The sequence below is a fragment of the Genypterus blacodes genome, unplaced genomic scaffold (genome assembly GCF_046128005.1).
Source record: "Genypterus blacodes isolate CSIRO-AG114 ecotype Tasmania unplaced genomic scaffold, CSIRO-AGI_Gbla_v1 ptg000044l_1, whole genome shotgun sequence".
NCBI classification, from domain to species: domain Eukaryota; kingdom Metazoa; phylum Chordata; class Actinopteri; order Ophidiiformes; family Ophidiidae; genus Genypterus; species Genypterus blacodes.
In genome coordinates, this window is record NW_027466857.1 from 500,737 (window position 1) to 517,763 (window position 17,027).

Consider the following 17,027-nt stretch of genomic DNA (forward strand, 5'->3'; position numbering starts at 1 on the left):
CAACACGCAATTTCCCTCGGGAGAATAAAGTTGTATCTTATCTTATCTGAAATGTTAGTGTTCTTCTGATGAAGGCATCATGTAAATTGTGATATACATGAACTTGAGTGTAGTCATGCGTACACGGTTACTTGAACTTGGTCTGTCTCACCTATAAAGAGCCTCTGTGTGGCTGCTCTCCTCGTTTATGGCCATACCACTCTGAACACGCCCGATCTCGTCTGATCTCGGAAGCTAAGCAGCGTCGGGCCAGGTTAGTACTTGGATGGGAGACCGCCTGGGAATACCCGGTGCCGTAAGCATTTTGGCCCTCTGAGCAGCAGGCCTCACCTGGTCCTCCTCCCTCATGTTTCACTCCCTCTGTCAACACGCAATTTCCCTCGGGAGAATAAAGTTGTATCTTATCTTATCTTATATGAAAGCATACATTCAGAAAATGAGTATTGCACATGGGCATAATATGAGAAGATTGAATGCACATGAGAAGTGAAGTACACGAGCCACTGTGTGACGATGATGATGATGACGATGATGATGATGATGAAAGTGAGCGTCAGAGATGTTAGTGGTCCCTCTTTATGTTCTATATGATGATTATCAGTTTCATTAGGTAAGACTTCATTATCCAGAAATGTGTGTTTCTGATGAAGGCATCATGTAAATTGTGATATACATGAACTTGAGTGTAGTCATGTGTACACGGTGACTTGAACTGGGTCCGTCTCACCTATGAAGAGCCTCTGTGTGGCTGCTCTCCTCGTTTACGGCCATACCACTCTGAACATGCCCAATCTCGTCTGATCTCGGAAGCTAAGCAGCGTCGGGCCAGGTTAGTACTTGGATGGGAGACCGCCTGGGAATACCCGATGCCGTAAGCATTTTGGCCCTCTGAGCAGCATGCCTCACCTGGTCTTCCTTCCTCATGTTTCACTCCCTCTGTCAACACGCAATTTCCCTCGGGAGAATAAAGTTGTATCTTATCTTATCTGAAATGTTAGTGTTCTTCTGATGAAGGCATCATGTAAATTGTGATATACATGAACTTGAGTGTAGTCATGCGTACACGGTTACTTGAACTTGGTCTGTCTCACCTATAAAGAGCCTCTGTGTGGCTGCTCTCCTCGTTTACGGCCATACCACTCTGAACACGCCTGATCTCGTCTGATCTCGGAAGCTAAGCAGCGTCGGGCCAGGTTAATACTTGGATGGGAGACCGCCTAGGAATACCCGGTGCCGTAAGCATTTTGGCCCTCTGAGCAGCAGGCCTCACCTGGTCCTCCTCCCTCATGTTTCACTTCCTCTGTCAACACCCAATGTCCCTCGGGAGAATAAAGTTGTATCTTATCTTATCTTATATGAAAGCATACATTCAGAAAATGAGTATTGCACATGGGCATAATATGAGAAGATTGAATGCACATGAGAAGTGAAGTACACGAGCCACTGTGTGACGATGATGATGATGATGATGAAAGTGAGCGTCAGACATGTAAGTGGTCCCTCTGTATGTTCTATGTGATGATTATCAGTTTCATTAGGTAAGACTTCATTATCCAGAAATGTGTGTTTCTGATGAAGTCATCATGTAAATTGTGATATACATGAACTTGAGTGTAGTCATGCGTACACGGTGACTTGAACTGGGTCTGTCTCACCTATAAAGAGCCTCTGTGTGGCTGCTCTCCTCGTTTACGGCCATACCACTCTGAACACGTCTGATCTCGGAAGCTAAGCAGCGTCGGGCCAGGTTACTACTTGAATGGGAGACCGCCTGGGAATACCCGGTGCAGTAAGCATTTTGGCCCTCTGAGCAGCAGGCCTCACCTGGTCCTCCTCCCTCATGTTTCACTCCCTCTGTCAACACGCAATTTCCATCTGGAGAATAAAGTTGTATCTTATCTTATCTGAAATGTTAGTGTTCTTCTGATGAAGGCATCATGTAAATTGTGATATACATGAACTTGAGTGTAGTCATGTGTACACGGTGACTTGAACTGGGTCTGTCTCACCTATAAAGAGCCTCTGTGTGGCTGCTCTCCTCGTTTACGGCCATACCACTCTGAACACGCCCGATCTCGTCTGATCTCGGAAGCTAAGCAGCGTCGGGCCAGGTTAGTACTTGGATGGGAGACCGCCTGGGAATACCCTGTGCCGTAAGCATTTTGGCCCTCTGAGCAGCAGACCTCACCTGGTCCTCCTCCCTCATGTTTCACTCCATCTGTCAACACCCAATGTCCCTCGGGAGAATAAAGTTGTATCTTATCTTATCTTATATGAAAGCATACATTCTGAAAATGAGTATTGCACATGGGCATAATATGAGATGATTGAATGCACATGAGGAGTGAAGTACACGAGCCACTGTGTGACGATGATGATGATGATGATGATGATGATGATGATGATGATGAAAGTGAGCGTCAGAGATGTTAGTGGTCCGTCTTTATGTTCTATGTGATGATTATCAGTTTCATTAGGTAAGACTTCATTATCCAGAAATGTGTGTTTCTGATGAAGGCATCATGTAAATTGTGATATACATGAACTTGAGTGTAGTCATGTGTACACGGTGACTTGAACTGGGTCTGTCTCACCTATAAAGAGCCTCTGTGTGGTTGCTCTCCTCGTTTACGGCCATACCACTCTGAACACGCCCGATCTCGTCTGATCTCGGAAGCTAATCAGCGTCGGGCCAGGTTAGTACTTGGATGGGAGACCGCCTGGGAATACCCGGTGCCGTAAGCATTTTGGCCCTCTGAGCAGCAGGCCTCACCTGGTCCTCCTCCCTCATGTTTCACTCCCTCTGTCAACACGCAATTTCCCTCGGGAGAATAAAGTTGTATCTTATCTTTTCTGAAATGTTAGTGTTCTTCTGATGAAGGCATCATGTAAATCGTGATATACATGAACTTGAGTGTAGTCATGTGTACACGGTGACTTGAACTGGGTTTGTCTCACCTATAAAGAGCCTCTGTGTGGCTGCTCTCCTCGTTTACGGCCATACCACTCTGAACACGTCTGATCTCGTCTGATCTCGGAAGCTAAGCAGCGTCGGGCCAGGTTAGTACTTGGATGGGAGACTGCCTGGGAATACCCGGTGCCGTAAGCATTTTGGCCCTCTGAGCAGCAGGCCTCACCTGGTCCTCCTCGCTCATGTTTCACTCCCTCTGTCAACAACCAATGTCCCTTGGGAGAATAAAGTGGTATCTTATCTTATCTTATATGAAAGCATACATTCAGAAAATGAGTATTGCACATGGGCATAATATGAGATGAGTGAATGCACATGGGGAGTGAAGTACAGGAGCCACTGTGTGACGATGACGATGATGATGATGATGATGATGATGAGGATAAAAGTGAGCGTCAGAGATGTAAGTGGTCCCTCTGTATGTTCTATGTGATGATTATCATTTTCAGTAGGTAAGACTTTATTATCCAGAAATGTGTGTTTCTGATGAAGGCATCATGTAAATTGTGATATACATGAACTTGAGTGTAGTCATGCGTACACGGTGACTTGAACTGGGTCTGTCTCACCTATAAAGAGCCTCTGTGTGGCTGCTCTCCTCGTTTACGGCCATACCACTCTGAACACGCCTGATCTCGTCTGATCTCGGAAGCTAAGCAGCGTTGGGCCAGGTTAGTACTTGGATGGGAGACCGCCTGGGAATACCCGCTGCCGTAAGCATTTTGGCCCTCTGAGCAGCAGGCCTCACCTGGTCCTCCTCCCTCATGTTTCACTCCCTTTGTCAACAACCAATGTCCCTCGGGAGAATAAAGTTGTATCTTATCTTATCTTATATGAAAGCATACATTCAGAAAATGAGTATTGCACATGGGCATAATGTGAGATGGTTGAATGCACATGAGGAGTGAAGTACAGGAGCCACTGTGTGACGATGATGATGATGATGATGATGATGATGATGAGGATGAAAGTGAGCGTCAGAGATGTAAGTGGTCCCTCTGTATGTTCTATGTGATGATTATCAGTTTCATTAGGTAAGACTTCATTATCCAGAAATGTGTGTTTCTGATGAAGGCATCATGTAAATTGTGATATACATGAACTTGAGTGTAGTCATGTGTACACGGTGACTTGAACTGGGTCTGTCTCACCTATAAAGAGCCTCTGTGTGGCTGCTCTCCTCGTTTACGGCCATACCACTCTGAACACGCCCGATCTCGTCTGATCTCGGAAGCTAAGCAGCGTCGGGCCAGGTTAGTACTTGGATGGGAGACCGCCTGGGAATACCCGGTGCAGTAAGCATTTTGGCCCCCTGAGCAGCAGGCCTCACCTGGTCCTCCTCCCTCATGTTTCACTCCCTCTGTGAACACGCAATTTCCCTCGGGGTAAAGTTGTATCTTATCTTATCAGAAATGTTAGTGTTCTTCTGATGAAGGCATCATGTAAATTGTGATATACATGAACTTGAGTGTAGTCATGTGTACACGGTGACTTGAACAGGGTCTGTCTCACCTATAAAGAGCCTCTGTGTGGCTGCTCTCCTCGTTTACGGCCATACCACTCTGAACACGCCCGATCTCGTCTGATCTCGGAAGCTAATCAGCGTCTGGCCAGGTTAGTACTTGGATGGGAGACCCCCTGGGAATACCCGGTGCAGTAAGCATTTTGGCCCTCTGAGCAGCAGGCCTCACCTGGTCCTCCTCCCTCATGTTTCACTCCCTCTGTCAACACGCAATTTCCCTCGGGAGAATAAAGTTGTATCTTATCTTATCTGAAATGTTAGTGTTCTTCTGATGAAGGCATCATGTAAATTGTGATATACATGAACTTGAGTGTAGTCATGCGTACACGGTGACTTGAACTGGGTCTGTCTCACCTATAAAGAGCCTCTGTGTGGCTGCTCTCCTCGTTTACGGCCATACCACTCTGAACACGCCTGATCTCGTCTGATCTCGGAAGCTAAGCAGCGTCGGGCCAGGTTAGTACTTGGGTGGGAGACCGCCTGGGAATACCCGGTGCCGTAAGCATTTTGGCCCTCTGAGCAGCAGGCCTCACCTGGTCCTCCTCCCTCATGTTTCACTCCCTCTGTCAACAACCAATGTCCCTCGGGAGAATAAAGTGGTATCTTATCTTATCTTATATGAAAGCATACATTCAGAAAATGAGTATTGCACATGGGCATAATATGAGATGATTGAATGTACATGGGGAGTGAAGTACAGGAGCCACTGTGTGACGATGATGATGATGATGATGATGATGATGATGAGGATAAAAGTGAGCGTCAGAGATGTAAGTGGTCCCTCTGTATGTTCTATGTGATGATTATCAGTTTCATTAGGTAAGACTTTATTATCCAGAAATGTGTGTTTCTGATGAAGGCATCATGTAAATTGTGATATACATGAACTTGAGTGTAGTCATGTGTACACGGTGACTTGAACTGGGTCTGTCTCACCTATAAAGAGCCTCTGTGTGGCTGCTCTCCTCGTTTACGGCCATAGCACTCTGAACACGCCCGATCTCGTCTGATCTCGGAAGCTAAGCAGCGTCGGGCCAGGTTAGCACTTGGATGGGAGACCGCCTGGGAATACCCGGTGCAGTAAGCATTTTGGCCCTCTGAGCAGCAGGCCTCACCTGGTCCTCCTCCCTCATGTTTCACTCCCTCTGAGAACACGCAATTTCCCTCGGGAGAATAAAGTTGTATCTTATCTTATCAGAAATGTTAGTGTTCTTCTGATGAAGGCATCATGTAAATTGTGATATACATGAACTTGAGTGTAGTCATGTGTACACGGTGACTTGAATTGGGTCTGTCTCACCTATAAAGAGCCTCTGTGTGGCTGCTCTCCTCGCTTACGGCCATACCACTCTGAACACGCCCGGTCTCGTCTGATCTCTGAAGCTAATCAGCGTCGGGCCAGGTTAGTACTTGGATGGGAGACCGCCTGGGAATACCCGGTGCCGTAAGCATTTTGGCCCTCTGAGCAGCAGGCCTCACCTGGTCCTCCTCCCTCATGTTTCACTCCCTCTGTCAACACGCAATTTCCCTCGGGAGAATAAAGTTGTATCTTATCTTATCTGAAATGTTAGTGTTCTTCTGATGAAGGCATCATGTAAATTGTGATATACATGAACTTGAGTGTAGTCATGCGTACACGGTGACTTGAACTGGGTCTGTCTCACCTATAAAGAGCCTCTGTGTGGCTGCTCTCCTCGTTTACGGCCATACCACTCTGAACACGCCTGATCTCGTCTGATCTCGGAAGCTAAGCAGCGTCGGGCCAGGTTAGTACTTGGATGGGAGACAGCCTGGGAATACCCGCTGCCGTAAGCATTTTGGCCCTCTGAGCAGCAGGCCTCACCTGGTCCTCCTCCCTCATGTTTCACTCCCTTTGTCAACAACCAATGTCCCTCGGGAGAATAAAGTTGTATCTTATCTTATCTTATATGAAAGCATACATTCAGAAAATGAGTATTGCACATGGGCATAATATGAGATGATTGAATGCACATGAGGAGTGAAGTACAGGAGCCACTGTGTGACGATGATGATGATGATGATGATGATGATGAGGATGAAAGTGAGCGTCAGAGATGTAAGTGGTCCCTCTGTATGTTCTATGTGATGATTATCAGTTTCATTAGGTAAGACTTCATTATCCAGAAATGTGTGTTTCTGATGAAGGCATCATGTAAATTGTGATATACATGAACTTGAGTGTAGTCATGTGTACACGGTGACTTGAACTGGGTCTGTCTCACCTATAAAGAGCCTCTGTGTGGCTGCTCTCCTCGTTTACGGCCATACCACTCTGAACACGCCCGATCTCGTCTGATCTCGGAAGCTAAGCAGCGTCGGGCCAGTTTAGTACTTGGATGGGAGACCGCCTGGGAATACCCGGTACAGTAAGCATTTTGGCCCCCTGAGCAGCAGGCCTCACCTGGTCCTCCACCCTCATGTTTCACTCCCTCTGTGAACACGCAATTTCCCTCGGGAGAATAAAGTTGTATCTTATCTTATCAGAAATGTTAGTGTTCTTCTGATGAAGGCATCATGTAAATTGTGATATACATGAACTTGAGTGTAGTCATGTGTACACGGTGACTTGAACTGGGTCTGTCTCACCTATAAAGAGCCTCTGTGTGGCTGCTCTCCTCGTTTACGGCCATACCACTCTGAACACGCCCGATCTCGTCTGATCTCGGAAGCTAATCAGAGTCTGGCCAGGTTAGTACTTGGATGGGAGACCGCCTGGGAATACCCGGTGCAGTAAGCATTTTGGCCCTCTGAGCAGCAGGCCTCACCTGGTCCTCCTCCCTCATGTTTCACTCCCTCTGTCAACACGCAATTTCGCTCGGAAGAATAAAGTTGTATCTTATCTTATCTGAAATGTTAGTGTTCTTCTGATGAAGGCATCATGTAAATTGTGATATACATGAACTTGAGTGTAGTCATGCGTACACGGTGACTTGAACTGGGTCTCTCTCACCTATAAAGAGCCTCTGTGTGGCTGCTCTCCTCGTTTACGGCCATACCACTCTGAACACGCCCGATCTCGTCTGATCTCGGAAGCTAAGCAGCGTTGGGCCAGGTTAGTACTTGGATGGGAGACCACCTGGGAATACCCGGTGCAGTAAGCATTTTGGCCCCCTGAGCAGCAGGCCTCACCTGGTCCTCCTCCCTCATGTTTCACTCCCTCTGTGAACACGCAATTTCCCTCGGGAGAATAAAGTTGTATCTTATCTTATCAGAAATGTTAGTGTTCTTCTGATGAAGGCATCATGTAAATTGTGATATACATGAACTTGAGTGTAGTCATGCGTACACGGTGACTTGAACTGGGTCTGTCTCACCTATAAAGAGCCTCTGTGTGGCTGCTCTCATCGTTTACGGCCATACCACTCTGAACACGCCTGATCTCGTCTGATCTCGGAACATAAGCAGCGTCGGGCCAGGTTAGTACTTGGATGGGAGACCGTCTGGGAATACCCGGTGCCGTAAGCATTTTGGCCCTCTGAGCAGCAGGCCTCACCTGGTCCTCCTCCCTCATGTTTCACTCCCTCTGTGAACAACCAATGTCCCTCGGGAGAATAAAGTGGTATCTTATCTTATCTTATATGAAAGCATACATTCAGAAAATGAGTATTGCACATGGGCATAATATGAGATGATTGAATGCACATGGGGAGTGAAGTACAGGAGCCACTGTGTGACGATGATGATGATGATGATGATGATGATGATGAGGATGAAAGTGAGCGTCAGAGATGTAAGTGGTCCCTCTGTATGTTCTATGTGATGATTATCAGTTTCATTAGGTAAGACTTCATTATCCAGAAATGTGTGTTTCTGATGAAGGCATCATGTAAATTGTGATATACATGAACTTGAGTGTAGTCATGTGTACACGGTGACTTGAACTGGGTCTCTCTCACCTATAAAGAGCCTCTGTGTGGCTGCTCTCCTCGTTTACGGCCATACCACTCTGAACACGCCCGATCTCGTCTGATCTCGGAAGCTAAGCAGCGTCGGGCCAGGTTAGTACTTGGATGGGAGACCACCTGGGAATACCCGGTGCAGTAAGCATTTTGGCCCCCTGAGCAGCAGGCCTCACCTGGTCCTCCTCCCTCATGTTTCACTCCCTCTGTGAACACGCAATTTCCCTCGGGAGAATAAAGTTGTATCTTATCTTATCAGAAATGTTAGTGTTCTTCTGATGAAGGCATCATGTAAATTGTGATATACATGAACTTGAGTGTAGTCATGTGTACACGGTGACTTGAACTGGGTCTGTCTCACCTATAAAGAGCCTCTGTGTGGCTGCTCTCCTCGTTTACGGCCATACCACTCTGAACACGCCCGATCTCGTCTGATCTCGGAAGCTAATCAGCGTCTGGCCAGGTTAGTACTTGGATGGGAGACCGCCTGGGAATACCCGGTGCAGTAAGCATTTTGGCCCTCTGAGCAGCAGGCCTCACTTGGTCCTCCTCCCTCATGTTTCACTCCCTCTGTCAACACGCAATTTCCCTCGGGAGAATAAAGTTGTATCTTATCTTATCTGAAATGTTAGTGTTCTTCTGATGAAGGCATCATGTAAATTGTGATATACATGAACTTGAGTGTAGTCATGCGTACACGGTGACTTGAACTGGGTCTGTCTCACCTATAAAGAGCCTCTGTGTGGCTGCTCTCATCGTTTACGGCCATACCACTCTGAACACGCCTGATCTCGTCTGATCTCGGAACATAAGCAGCGTCGGGCCAGGTTAGTACTTGGATGGGAGACCGTCTGGGAATACCCGGTGCCGTAAGCATTTTGGCCCTCTGAGCAGCAGGCCTCACCTGGTCCTCCTCCCTCATGTTTCACTCCCTCTGTGAACAACCAATGTCCCTCGGGAGAATAAAGTGGTATCTTATCTTATCTTATATGAAAGCATACATTCAGAAAATGAGTATTGCACATGGGCATAATATGAGATGATTGAATGCACATGGGGAGTGAAGTACAGGAGCCACTGTGTGACGATGATGATGATGATGATGATGATGATGATGAGGATAAAAGTGAGCGTCAGAGATGTAAGTGGTCCCTCTGTATGTTCTATGTGATGATTATCAGTTTCATTAGGTAAGACTTTATTATCCAGAAATGTGTGTTTCTGATGAAGGCATCATGTAAATTGTGATATACATGAACTTGAGTGTAGTCATGTGTACACGGTGACTTGAACTGGGTCTGTCTCACCTATAAAGAGCCTCTGTGTGGCTGCTCTCCTCGTTTACGGCCATACCACTCTGAACACGCCTGATCTCGTCTGATCTCGGAAGCTAATCAGCGTCGGGCCAGGTTAGTACTTGGATGGGAGACCGCCTGGGAATACCCGGTGCCGTAAGCATTTTGGCCCTCTGACCAGCAGGCCTCACCTGGTCCTCCTCCCTCATGTTTCACTCCCTCTGTGAACACGCAATTTCCCTCGGGAGAATAAAGTTGTATCTTATCTTATCTGAAATGTTAGTGTTTTTCTGATGAAGGCATCATGTAAATTGGGATATACATGAACTTGAGTGTAGTCATGCGTACACGGTGACTTGAACTGGGTCTGTCTCACCTATAAAGAGCCTCTGTGTGGCTGCTCTCCTCGTTTACGGCCATACCACTCTGAACACGCCTGATCTCGTCTGATCTGGGAAGCTAAGCAGTGTCGGGCCAGGTTAGTACTTGGATGGGAGACCGCCTGGGAATACCCGGTGCCGTAAGCATTTTGGCCCTCTGAGCAGCAGGCCTCACCTGGTCTTCCTCCCTCATGTTTCACTCCCTCTGTCAACACGCAATTTCCCTCGGGAGAATAAAGTTGTATCTTATCTTATCTGAAATGTTAGTGTTCTTCTAATGAAGGCATCATGTAAATTGTGATATACATGAACTTGAGTGTAGTCATGTGTACACGGTGACTTGAACTGGGTCTGTCTCACCTATAAAGAGCCTCTGTGTGGCTGCTCTCCTCGTTTACGGCCATACTACTCTGAACACGCCCGATCTCGTCTGATCTCGGAAGCTAAGCAGCGTCGGGCCAGGTTAGTACTTGGATGGGAGACCGCTTGGGAATACCCGGTGCAGTAAGCATTTTGGCCCCCTGAGCAGCAGGCCTCACCTGGTCCTCCTCCCTCATGTTTCACTCCCTCTGTGAACACGCAATTTCCCTCGGGAGAATAAAGTTGTATCTTATCTTATCTGAAATGTTAGTGTTCTTCTGATGAAGGCATCATGTAAATTGTGATATACATGAACTTGAGTGTAGTCATGCGTACACGGTGACTTGAACTGGGTCTGTCTCACCTATAAAGAGCCTCTGTGTGGCTGCTCTCCTCGTTTACGGCCATACCACTCTGAACACGCCTGATCTCGTCTGATCTCGGACGCTAAGCAGCGTCGGGCCAGGTTAGTACTTGGGTGGGAGACCGCCTGGGAATACCCGGTGCCGTAAGCATTTTGGCCCTCTGAGCAGCAGGCCTCACCTGGTCCTCCTCCCTCATGTTTCACTCCCTCTGTCAACAACCAATGTCCCTCGGGAGAATAAAGTGGTATCTTATCTTATCTTATATGAAAGCATACATTCAGAAAATGAGTATTGCACATGGGCATAATATGAGATGATTGAATGCACATGGGGAGTGAAGTACAGGAGCCACTGTGTGACGATGATGATGATGATGATGATGATGATGATGAGGATAAAAGTGAGCGTCAGAGATGTAAGTGGTCCCTCTGTATGTTCTATGTGATGATTATCAGTTTCATTAGGTAAGACTTTATTATCCAGAAATGTGTGTTTCTGATGAAGGCATCATGTAAATTGTGATATACATGAACTTGAGTGTAGTCATGTGTACACGGTGACTTGAACTGGGTCTGTCTCACCTATAAAGAGCCTCTGTGTGGCTGCTCTCCTCGTTTACGGCCATAGCACTCTGAACACGCCCGATCTCGTCTGATCTCGGAAGCTAAGCAGCGTCGGGCCAGGTTAGCACTTGGATGGGAGACCGCCTGGGAATACCCGGTGCAGTAAGCATTTTGGCCCTCTGAGCAGCAGGCCTCACCTGGTCCTCCTCCCTCATGTTTCACTCCCTCTGAGAACACGCAATTTCCCTCGGGAGAATAAAGTTGTATCTTATCTTATCAGAAATGTTAGTGTTCTTCTGATGAAGGCATCATGTAAATTGTGATATACATGAACTTGAGTGTAGTCATGCGTACACGGTGACTTGAACTGGGTCTGTCTCACCTATAAAGAGCCTCTGTGTGGCTGCTCTCCTCGTTTACGGCCATACCACTCTGAACACGCCTGATCTCGTCTGATCTCGGAAGCTAAGCAGCGTCGGGCCAGGTTAGTACTTGGATGGGAGACCGCCTGGGAATACCTGCTGCCGTAAGCATTTTGGCCCTCTGAGCAGCAGGCCTCACCTGGTCCTCCTCCCTCATGTTTCACTCCCTTTGTCAACAACCAATGTCCCTCGGGAGAATAAAGTTGTATCTTATCTTATCTTATATGAAAGCATACATTCAGAAAATGAGTATTGCACATGGGCATAATACGAGATGATTGAATGCACATGAGGAGTGAAGTACAGGAGCCACTGTGTGACGATGATGATGATGATGATGATGATAATGATGAGGATGAAAGTGAGCGTCAGAGATGTAAGTGGTCCCTCTGTATGTTCTATGTGATGATTATCAGTTTCATTAGGTAAGACTTCATTATCCAGAAATGTGTGTTTCTGATGAAGGCATCATGTAAATTGTGATATACATGAACTTGAGTGTAGTCATGTGTACACGGTGACTTGAACTGGGTCTGTCTCACCTATAAAGAGCCTCTGTGTGGCTGCTCTCCTCGTTTACGGCCATACCACTCTGAACACGCCCGATCTCGTCTGATCTCGGAAGCTAAGCAGCGTCGGGCCAGTTTAGTACTTGGATGGGAGACCGCCTGGGAATACCTGGTGCAGTAAGCATTTTGGCCCCCTGAGCAGCAGGCCTCACCTGGTCCTCCTCCCTCATGTTTCACTCCCTCTGTGAACACGCAATTTCCCTCGGGAGAATAAAGTTGTATCTTATCTTATCAGAAATGTTAGTGTTCTTCTGATGAAGGCATCATGTAAATTGTGATATACATGAACTTGAGTGTAGTCATGTGTACACGGTGACTTGAACTGGGTCTGTCTCACCTATAAAGAGCCTCTGTGTGGCTGCTCTCCTCGTTTACGGCCATACCACTCTGAACACGCCCGATCTCGTCTGATCTCGGAAGCTAATCAGCGTCTGGCCAGGTTAGTACTTGGATGGGAGAGCGCCTGGGAATACCCGGTGCAGTAAGCATTTTGGCCCTCTGAGCAGCAGGCCTCACCTGGTCCTCCTCCCTCATGTTTCACTCCCTCTGTCAACACGCAATTTCCCTCGGGAGAATAAAGTTGTATCTTATCTTATCTGAAATGTTAGTGTTTTTCTGATGAAGGCATCATGTAAATTGGGATATACATGAACTTGAGTGTAGTCATGCGTACACGGTGACTTGAACTGGGTCTGTCTCACCTATAAAGAGCCTCTGTGTGGCTGCTCTCCTTGTTTACGGCCATACCACTCTGAACACGCCTGATCTCGTCTGATCTCGGAAGCTAAGCAGCGTCGGGCCAGGTTCGTACTTGGATGAGAGACCGCCTAGGAATACCAGGTGCCGTAAGCATTTTGGCCCTCTGAGCAGCAGGCCTCACCTGGTCCTCCTCCCTCATGTTTCACTCCCTCTGTCAACACCCAATGTCCCTCGGGAGAATAAAGTTGTATCTTATCTTATCTTATATGAAAGCATACATTCAGAAAATGAGTATGGCACATGGGCATAATATGAGATGATTGAATGCACATGAGAAGTGAAGTACACGAGCCACTGTGTGACGATGATGATGATGATGATGATGATGATGATGATGAAAGTGAGCGTCAGAGATGTTAGTGGTCCCTCTTTATGTTCTATGTGATGATTATCAGTTTCATTAGGTAAGACTTCATTATCCAGAAATGTGTGTTTCTGATGAAGGCATCATGTAAATTGTGATATACATGAACTTGAGTGTAGTCATGTGTACACGGTGACTTGAACTGGGTCTGTCTCACCTATAAAGAGCCTCTGTGTGGCTGCTCTCCTCGTTTACGGCCATACCACTCTGAACACGCCCGATCTCGTCTGATCTGGGAAGCTAAGCAGTGTCGGGCCAGGTTAGTACTTGGATGGGAGACCGCCTGGGAATACCCGGTGCCGTAAGCATTTTGGCCCTCTGAGCAGCAGGCCTCACCTGGTCTTCCTCCCTCATGTTTCACTCCCTCTGTCAACACGCAATTTCCCTCAGGAGAATAAAGTTGTATCTTATCTTATCTGAAATGTTAGTGTTCTTCTGATGAAGGCATCATGTAAATTGTGATATACATGAACTTGAGTGTAGTCATGTGTACACGGTGACTTGAACTGGGTCTGTCTCACCTATAAAGAGCCTCTGTGTGGCTGCTCTCCTCGTTTACGGCCATACCACTCTGAACACGCCCGATCTCGTCTGATCTCGGAAGCTAAGCAGCGTCGGGCCAGTTTAGTACTTGGATGGGAGACCGCCTGGGAATACCTGGTGCAGTAAGCATTTTGGCCCCCTGAGCAGCAGGCCTCACCTGGTCCTCCTCCCTCATGTTTCACTCCCTCTGTGAACACGCAATTTCCCTCGGGAGAATAAAGTTGTATCTTATCTTATCAGAAATGTTAGTGTTCTTCTGATGAAGGCATCATGTAAATTGTGATATACATGAACTTGAGTGTAGTCATGTGTACACGGTGACTTGAACTGGGTCTGTCTCACCTATAAAGAGCCTCTGTGTGGCTGCTCTCCTCGTTTACGGCCATACCACTCTGAACACGCCCGATCTCGTCTGATCTCGGAAGCTAATCAGCGTCTGGCCAGGTTAGTACTTGGATGGGAGAGCGCCTGGGAATACCCGGTGCAGTAAGCATTTTGGCCCTCTGAGCAGCAGGCCTCACCTGGTCCTCCTCCCTCATGTTTCACTCCCTCTGTCAACACGCAATTTCCCTCGGGAGAATAAAGTTGTATCTTATCTTATCTGAAATGTTAGTGTTTTTCTGATGAAGGCATCATGTAAATTGGGATATACATGAACTTGAGTGTAGTCATGCGTACACGGTGACTTGAACTGGGTCTGTCTCACCTATAAAGAGCCTCTGTGTGGCTGCTCTCCTTGTTTACGGCCATACCACTCTGAACACGCCTGATCTCGTCTGATCTCGGAAGCTAAGCAGCGTCGGGCCAGGTTCGTACTTGGATGAGAGACCGCCTAGGAATACCAGGTGCCGTAAGCATTTTGGCCCTCTGAGCAGCAGGCCTCACCTGGTCCTCCTCCCTCATGTTTCACTCCCTCTGTCAACACCCAATGTCCCTCGGGAGAATAAAGTTGTATCTTATCTTATCTTATATGAAAGCATACATTCAGAAAATGAGTATGGCACATGGGCATAATATGAGATGATTGAATGCACATGAGAAGTGAAGTACACGAGCCACTGTGTGACGATGATGATGATGATGATGATGATGATGATGATGAAAGTGAGCGTCAGAGATGTTAGTGGTCCCTCTTTATGTTCTATGTGATGATTATCAGTTTCATTAGGTAAGACTTCATTATCCAGAAATGTGTGTTTCTGATGAAGGCATCATGTAAATTGTGATATACATGAACTTGAGTGTAGTCATGTGTACACGGTGACTTGAACTGGGTCTGTCTCACCTATAAAGAGCCTCTGTGTGGCTGCTCTCCTCGTTTACGGCCATACCACTCTGAACACGCCCGATCTCGTCTGATCTGGGAAGCTAAGCAGTGTCGGGCCAGGTTAGTACTTGGATGGGAGACCGCCTGGGAATACCCGGTGCCGTAAGCATTTTGGCCCTCTGAGCAGCAGGCCTCACCTGGTCTTCCTCCCTCATGTTTCACTCCCTCTGTCAACACGCAATTTCCCTCAGGAGAATAAAGTTGTATCTTATCTTATCTGAAATGTTAGTGTTCTTCTGATGAAGGCATCATGTAAATTGTGATATACATGAACTTGAGTGTAGTCATGTGTACACGGTGACTTGAACTGGGTCTGTCTCACCTATAAAGAGCCTCTGTGTGGCTGCTCTCCTCGTTTACGGCCATACCACTCTGAACACGCCTGATCTCGTCTGATCTTGTGAAGCTAAGCAGCGTCGGGCCAGGTTAGTACTTGGATGGGAGACTGCCCAGGAATACCCGGTGCTGTAAGCATTTTGGCCCTGTGAGCAGCAGGCCTCACCTGGTCCTCCTCCCTCATGTTTCACTCACTCTGTGAACACGCAAGTTCCCTCGGGAGAATAAAGTTGTATCTTATCTTATCTTATATGAAAGCATACATTCAGAAAATGAGTATTGCACATGGGCATAATATGAGAAGATTGAATGCACATGAGAAGTGAAGTACACGAGCCACTGTGTGATGATGATGATGATGATGATGATGATGATGATGAAAGTGAGGGTCAGAGATGTTAGTGGTCCCTCTTTATGTTCTATGTGATGATTATCAGTTACATTAGGTAAGACTTCATTATCCAGAAATGTGTGTTTCTGATGAAGGCATCATGTAAATTGTGATATACATGAACTTGAGTGTAGTCATGTGTACACGGTGACTTGAACTGGGTCTGTCTCACCTATAAAGAGCCTCTGTGTGGCTGCTCTCCTCGTTTAAGGCCGTACCACTCTGAACACGCACAATCTCGGATGCTAAGCAGCGTCGGGCCAGGTTAGTACTTGGATGGGAGACCGCCTGGGAATACCCGGTGCCGTAAGCATTTTGGCCCTCTGAGCAGCAGGCCTCACCTGGTCCTCCTCCCTCATGTTTCACTCCCTCTGTCAACACGCAATTTCCCTCGGGAGAATAAAGTTGTATCTTATCTTTTCTGAAATGTTAGTGTTCTTCTGATGAAGGCATCATGTAAATCGTGATATACATGAACTTGAGTGTAGTCATGTGTACACGGTGACTTGAACTGGGTCCGTCTCACCTATAAAGAGCCTCTGTGTGGCTGCTCTCCTTGTTTACGGCCATACCACTCTGAACATGCCCGATCTCGTCTGATCGCGGAAGCTAAGCAGCGTCGGGCCAGGTTAGTACTTGGATGGGAGACCGCCTGGGAATACCCGGTGCCGTAAGCATTTTGGCCCTCTGAGCAGCAGGCCTCACCTGGTCCTCCTCCCTCATGTTGCACTCCCTCTGTCAACACGCAATTTCCCTCGGGAGAATAAAGTTGTATCTTATCTTACTTTATATGAAAGCATACATTCAGAAAATGAGTATTGCACATGGGCATAATATGAGAAGATTGAATGCACATGAGAAGTGAAGTACACGAGCCACTGTTTGACAATGATGATGATGATGATGAAAGTGAGCATCAGAGATGTTAGTGGTCCCTCTT

At 47.1% G+C, this 17,027-nt stretch overlaps 30 non-coding genes and 7 pseudogenes across 30 annotated transcripts; all 37 read left to right on the forward strand.

Moving 5' to 3' along the window:
* The first annotated feature begins 183 nt into the window (after positions 1-183).
* On the forward strand, positions 184-302 carry LOC142999744 (5S ribosomal RNA). Its single transcript, XR_012963418.1, has one exon. It is a non-coding gene; the product is annotated as a 5S ribosomal RNA (ribosomal RNA).
* Positions 303-759: 457 nt separating this feature from the next.
* On the forward strand, positions 760-878 carry LOC142999877 (5S ribosomal RNA). Its single transcript, XR_012963547.1, has one exon. It is a non-coding gene; the product is annotated as a 5S ribosomal RNA (ribosomal RNA).
* A 245-nt stretch (positions 879-1,123) lies between these two features.
* Positions 1,124-1,242, forward strand: LOC142999801 (5S ribosomal RNA). Its single transcript, XR_012963472.1, has one exon. It is a non-coding gene; the product is annotated as a 5S ribosomal RNA (ribosomal RNA).
* Positions 1,243-1,687: 445 nt separating this feature from the next.
* Positions 1,688-1,796, forward strand: LOC142999969 (5S ribosomal RNA; annotated as a pseudogene).
* Positions 1,797-2,041: 245 nt separating this feature from the next.
* On the forward strand, positions 2,042-2,160 carry LOC142999712 (5S ribosomal RNA). Its single transcript, XR_012963386.1, has one exon. It is a non-coding gene; the product is annotated as a 5S ribosomal RNA (ribosomal RNA).
* Positions 2,161-2,626: 466 nt separating this feature from the next.
* On the forward strand, positions 2,627-2,745 carry LOC142999992 (5S ribosomal RNA). The gene has a single exon (XR_012963586.1). It is a non-coding gene; the product is annotated as a 5S ribosomal RNA (ribosomal RNA).
* Positions 2,746-2,990: 245 nt separating this feature from the next.
* LOC142999799 (5S ribosomal RNA) lies at positions 2,991-3,109 on the forward strand. The gene has a single exon (XR_012963470.1). It is a non-coding gene; the product is annotated as a 5S ribosomal RNA (ribosomal RNA).
* Positions 3,110-3,572: 463 nt separating this feature from the next.
* On the forward strand, positions 3,573-3,691 carry LOC142999781 (5S ribosomal RNA). The gene has a single exon (XR_012963453.1). It is a non-coding gene; the product is annotated as a 5S ribosomal RNA (ribosomal RNA).
* Positions 3,692-4,154: 463 nt separating this feature from the next.
* Positions 4,155-4,273, forward strand: LOC142999706 (5S ribosomal RNA). Its single transcript, XR_012963380.1, has one exon. It is a non-coding gene; the product is annotated as a 5S ribosomal RNA (ribosomal RNA).
* Positions 4,274-4,515: 242 nt separating this feature from the next.
* LOC142999889 (5S ribosomal RNA) lies at positions 4,516-4,634 on the forward strand. Its single transcript, XR_012963559.1, has one exon. It is a non-coding gene; the product is annotated as a 5S ribosomal RNA (ribosomal RNA).
* Positions 4,635-4,879: 245 nt separating this feature from the next.
* Positions 4,880-4,998, forward strand: LOC142999669 (5S ribosomal RNA). The gene has a single exon (XR_012963346.1). It is a non-coding gene; the product is annotated as a 5S ribosomal RNA (ribosomal RNA).
* Positions 4,999-5,461: 463 nt separating this feature from the next.
* Positions 5,462-5,580, forward strand: LOC142999920 (5S ribosomal RNA; annotated as a pseudogene).
* Positions 5,581-5,825: 245 nt separating this feature from the next.
* Positions 5,826-5,944, forward strand: LOC142999804 (5S ribosomal RNA). The gene has a single exon (XR_012963475.1). It is a non-coding gene; the product is annotated as a 5S ribosomal RNA (ribosomal RNA).
* A 245-nt stretch (positions 5,945-6,189) lies between these two features.
* LOC142999913 (5S ribosomal RNA) lies at positions 6,190-6,308 on the forward strand (annotated as a pseudogene).
* Positions 6,309-6,768: 460 nt separating this feature from the next.
* Positions 6,769-6,887, forward strand: LOC142999840 (5S ribosomal RNA). Its single transcript, XR_012963511.1, has one exon. It is a non-coding gene; the product is annotated as a 5S ribosomal RNA (ribosomal RNA).
* A 245-nt stretch (positions 6,888-7,132) lies between these two features.
* Positions 7,133-7,251, forward strand: LOC142999851 (5S ribosomal RNA). Its single transcript, XR_012963522.1, has one exon. It is a non-coding gene; the product is annotated as a 5S ribosomal RNA (ribosomal RNA).
* Positions 7,252-7,496: 245 nt separating this feature from the next.
* On the forward strand, positions 7,497-7,615 carry LOC142999672 (5S ribosomal RNA). The gene has a single exon (XR_012963349.1). It is a non-coding gene; the product is annotated as a 5S ribosomal RNA (ribosomal RNA).
* A 245-nt stretch (positions 7,616-7,860) lies between these two features.
* Positions 7,861-7,979, forward strand: LOC142999844 (5S ribosomal RNA). Its single transcript, XR_012963515.1, has one exon. It is a non-coding gene; the product is annotated as a 5S ribosomal RNA (ribosomal RNA).
* A 463-nt stretch (positions 7,980-8,442) lies between these two features.
* Positions 8,443-8,561, forward strand: LOC142999690 (5S ribosomal RNA). Its single transcript, XR_012963366.1, has one exon. It is a non-coding gene; the product is annotated as a 5S ribosomal RNA (ribosomal RNA).
* Positions 8,562-8,806: 245 nt separating this feature from the next.
* LOC142999886 (5S ribosomal RNA) lies at positions 8,807-8,925 on the forward strand. Its single transcript, XR_012963556.1, has one exon. It is a non-coding gene; the product is annotated as a 5S ribosomal RNA (ribosomal RNA).
* A 245-nt stretch (positions 8,926-9,170) lies between these two features.
* Positions 9,171-9,289, forward strand: LOC142999845 (5S ribosomal RNA). The gene has a single exon (XR_012963516.1). It is a non-coding gene; the product is annotated as a 5S ribosomal RNA (ribosomal RNA).
* A 463-nt stretch (positions 9,290-9,752) lies between these two features.
* On the forward strand, positions 9,753-9,871 carry LOC142999713 (5S ribosomal RNA). Its single transcript, XR_012963387.1, has one exon. It is a non-coding gene; the product is annotated as a 5S ribosomal RNA (ribosomal RNA).
* Positions 9,872-10,116: 245 nt separating this feature from the next.
* On the forward strand, positions 10,117-10,235 carry LOC142999796 (5S ribosomal RNA). Its single transcript, XR_012963467.1, has one exon. It is a non-coding gene; the product is annotated as a 5S ribosomal RNA (ribosomal RNA).
* A 245-nt stretch (positions 10,236-10,480) lies between these two features.
* LOC142999785 (5S ribosomal RNA) lies at positions 10,481-10,599 on the forward strand. Its single transcript, XR_012963457.1, has one exon. It is a non-coding gene; the product is annotated as a 5S ribosomal RNA (ribosomal RNA).
* Positions 10,600-10,844: 245 nt separating this feature from the next.
* Positions 10,845-10,963, forward strand: LOC142999725 (5S ribosomal RNA). Its single transcript, XR_012963399.1, has one exon. It is a non-coding gene; the product is annotated as a 5S ribosomal RNA (ribosomal RNA).
* A 463-nt stretch (positions 10,964-11,426) lies between these two features.
* Positions 11,427-11,545, forward strand: LOC142999921 (5S ribosomal RNA; annotated as a pseudogene).
* Positions 11,546-11,790: 245 nt separating this feature from the next.
* LOC142999783 (5S ribosomal RNA) lies at positions 11,791-11,909 on the forward strand. The gene has a single exon (XR_012963455.1). It is a non-coding gene; the product is annotated as a 5S ribosomal RNA (ribosomal RNA).
* A 463-nt stretch (positions 11,910-12,372) lies between these two features.
* Positions 12,373-12,491, forward strand: LOC142999748 (5S ribosomal RNA). Its single transcript, XR_012963422.1, has one exon. It is a non-coding gene; the product is annotated as a 5S ribosomal RNA (ribosomal RNA).
* A 245-nt stretch (positions 12,492-12,736) lies between these two features.
* On the forward strand, positions 12,737-12,855 carry LOC142999944 (5S ribosomal RNA; annotated as a pseudogene).
* A 245-nt stretch (positions 12,856-13,100) lies between these two features.
* Positions 13,101-13,219, forward strand: LOC142999874 (5S ribosomal RNA). Its single transcript, XR_012963544.1, has one exon. It is a non-coding gene; the product is annotated as a 5S ribosomal RNA (ribosomal RNA).
* Positions 13,220-13,679: 460 nt separating this feature from the next.
* Positions 13,680-13,798, forward strand: LOC142999737 (5S ribosomal RNA). Its single transcript, XR_012963411.1, has one exon. It is a non-coding gene; the product is annotated as a 5S ribosomal RNA (ribosomal RNA).
* Positions 13,799-14,043: 245 nt separating this feature from the next.
* On the forward strand, positions 14,044-14,162 carry LOC142999749 (5S ribosomal RNA). The gene has a single exon (XR_012963423.1). It is a non-coding gene; the product is annotated as a 5S ribosomal RNA (ribosomal RNA).
* Positions 14,163-14,407: 245 nt separating this feature from the next.
* On the forward strand, positions 14,408-14,526 carry LOC142999945 (5S ribosomal RNA; annotated as a pseudogene).
* Positions 14,527-14,771: 245 nt separating this feature from the next.
* LOC142999875 (5S ribosomal RNA) lies at positions 14,772-14,890 on the forward strand. The gene has a single exon (XR_012963545.1). It is a non-coding gene; the product is annotated as a 5S ribosomal RNA (ribosomal RNA).
* A 460-nt stretch (positions 14,891-15,350) lies between these two features.
* On the forward strand, positions 15,351-15,469 carry LOC142999738 (5S ribosomal RNA). The gene has a single exon (XR_012963412.1). It is a non-coding gene; the product is annotated as a 5S ribosomal RNA (ribosomal RNA).
* A 245-nt stretch (positions 15,470-15,714) lies between these two features.
* Positions 15,715-15,834, forward strand: LOC142999951 (5S ribosomal RNA; annotated as a pseudogene).
* Positions 15,835-16,645: 811 nt separating this feature from the next.
* LOC142999777 (5S ribosomal RNA) lies at positions 16,646-16,764 on the forward strand. Its single transcript, XR_012963449.1, has one exon. It is a non-coding gene; the product is annotated as a 5S ribosomal RNA (ribosomal RNA).
* Positions 16,765-17,027: the final 263 nt, after the last annotated feature.